We start from the raw sequence: 254 nt of genomic DNA, 5'->3' as shown, positions 1-254 counted from the left end.
GGGCAGGGAGCCCTGAGAGGACCGGGGGCTAACGGGGAACAGGAGCAGCCGCCGGGGCCAGGCCGCGGAGCCAGGGGGGGGCCGCCCCAAACCCTGTCCCCGTCCCCCTCCAGCCCCGACCCAGCTCCTGGGGGGGCTCCGCTAAAAAGCGGAGGGGTTCCCCCCCCCCCCCCCCCGAAGAAAACATTCAAGCCCGGTCCTATTTTTTTTTTTTTTCCTTTTTAATGCAAAAAATAGCCAAACACATCTGCCGT

The 254-nt window shown here is 64.2% G+C and overlaps 1 protein-coding gene across 1 annotated transcript in view; it reads right to left on the bottom strand.

Moving 5' to 3' along the window:
* The window catches only part of YTHDF2 (YTH N6-methyladenosine RNA binding protein 2), a 21,169-nt gene that overhangs the window by 15,532 nt on the left and 5,383 nt on the right, over positions 1-254 (bottom strand). The window lies entirely within an intron of this gene.

The sequence above is a fragment of the Oxyura jamaicensis genome, chromosome 23 (genome assembly GCF_011077185.1).
Source record: "Oxyura jamaicensis isolate SHBP4307 breed ruddy duck chromosome 23, BPBGC_Ojam_1.0, whole genome shotgun sequence".
NCBI classification, from domain to species: Eukaryota; Metazoa; Chordata; class Aves; order Anseriformes; family Anatidae; genus Oxyura; species Oxyura jamaicensis.
The sequence above is the reverse complement of the archived record's forward strand: the minus strand, read 5'-3'. Positions and strand labels throughout refer to the sequence as shown.